Below are 2060 nucleotides of genomic sequence, written 5' to 3' on the forward strand. Positions count from 1 at the left end.
CTGCCCAATGATATAAAAATAATTATAATCTAATTTAAATAATATTAAATGGATGCAGTAACTCTGACTGTAATAAAGTAGCATAATTAGTTGTCATTTAATTGATGGAGAGAATGAATGGTTACACGAATTTTTCACTGTCTTAAGAAAAATTTTTTAAAATTGAAATAATAGTTAAGATGCTATTTAAAATTGTAAGACGAAGAGACCCTATAGAGCTTTACTATAAACTTTTTTTAAATAGTAATAAAAAATTATTAAAACTAGAAAGTTTGGTAGTTTAGTTGGGGCGACTGTTTTTTAAAAATAACAAAAATAAGCAATATAATAAATTTATTTATTGTATAATTAAACAATTTAACAATTACTATAGTAGGCTATAATGACCCGTTATTATAACAAACAATAAATAACGATTAATTAATAAAAGCTACCTTAGGGATAACAGGATAATTTTGTTTTAGAGTCCTTATCAAAAACAAAGTTTGTCACCTCTATGTTGAATTAAGATATCCTAATAATGCAGTAGTTATTGAAGGTAGGTCTGTTCGACCTTTAAAATCTTACATGATTTGAGTTCATTCCGTCGCAAGACAGGAAGGTTTTTATCAACAATTATAAAAATACTTTAGACTTTTAGTACGAAAGGAATAAAGCTTCATTTAGTTAATTAAAAAAACTAATAAAAAATTTTTGAAAGAATCTAAAAATTTAAAGTAATTATTTAATAAAGAGGGTCGATTAAGTAGATCAAATAGTCTTCAAAATTATTAGTATTGGTTCAAATCCAATACCCTCTGTTTATGAAAAATTTAACATTTTTAATAAGTTTTTTCACTTGTTTATTGTTTAATAATTTTATTTATAAAGACATTCCTGAAACAAATCAACTTTCTTTTCAGGAAAGTGCCTCATCTTGTAGTAATAATTTAATATTTTTTCATGATGATACTATGTTTTACATGGTAATTATCCTTGTATTGGTAGGATTATTATTATTTTCTGTAATTATTAACAAAAATTATAATAAATTTTTATTAGAAAATAATTTTATTGAAATTGTGTGAACATTAATACCTGCTATCATATTAATTATTATAGCTATACCCTCTTTATTTTTATTGTATTCTATTGATGAAAATGTTGAACCTTCTTTGACTGTAAAAATAGTTGGTCATCAATGATATTGATCATACGAATATTCTAATTTTTCACCAAACATAGAATTTGATTCTTATATGATTCCTACTGCAGATTTAAATCAAGGTGATTTTAGATTACTTGAAACTGATAATGATCTTGTTTTACCAGTCAATACAAAAATTAAATTGATTGTTTCAAGTGCTGATGTTATTCACTGTTGAACCGTTCCTTCTTTAGGTGTAAAAGTAGATGCTATTCCAGGTCGTTTGAATCAATTAAATTTTATTATTAATAGACCTGGTAAATTTTTTGGTCAATGTTCAGAACTATGTGGTCTTAATCATTCTTTTATGCCTATTTCTATTTACTCTGTTTCTCAAGAAAAATTTATAAATTGATCAATTAACAAAACTTAAAATGTCTCAATTAGATTTATCTTTATATCACTATCTTGTTTTACTATTATTATTATTTTTATTAATAATTTTATTAAGCTTAAGATTTTATAATTTTTTTTTGATTTTTAATATAAGAAATAATTTTATTTCAAATAATTTAGAGTCAAATAAAAATGATTTCAAACAATTTTCTATATTATGTAATATATTAAAACTATAATGTCTTCTTATTTTGATCACTTTTTAATTATTAAAATTTTTGGGTTTTTATTTGACTCTCATCTAGTATTAGTATTATCTGTATTTATAATTTTTATAGCTTTAAATTTTAGTTTTATAATCCCTTCAAGGATTCAATTGTTTTTTGAAATGATTATTAATCATTTTCTTCAAATTGTAAAAGAAAATTTAGGAAATAATTCTCAAATATTTGTATTATTTTTATCAACTTTATTTTTTTATCTTTTATCAATTAATCTGCTAGGATTTTTTATTTTTACTTTATCCCCTACTACTCAT

The 2060-nt window shown here is 22.4% G+C and overlaps 1 pseudogene; it reads left to right on the forward strand.

Moving 5' to 3' along the window:
• The first annotated feature begins 803 nt into the window (after positions 1 to 803).
• Positions 804 to 1580, forward strand: LOC136079533 (cytochrome c oxidase subunit 2-like; annotated as a pseudogene).
• The last annotated feature ends 480 nt before the right edge of the window (positions 1581 to 2060 follow it).

The sequence above is a fragment of the Hydra vulgaris genome, chromosome 04, assembly GCF_038396675.1.
Source record: "Hydra vulgaris chromosome 04, alternate assembly HydraT2T_AEP".
Classification (NCBI taxonomy): Eukaryota; Metazoa; Cnidaria; class Hydrozoa; order Anthoathecata; family Hydridae; genus Hydra; species Hydra vulgaris.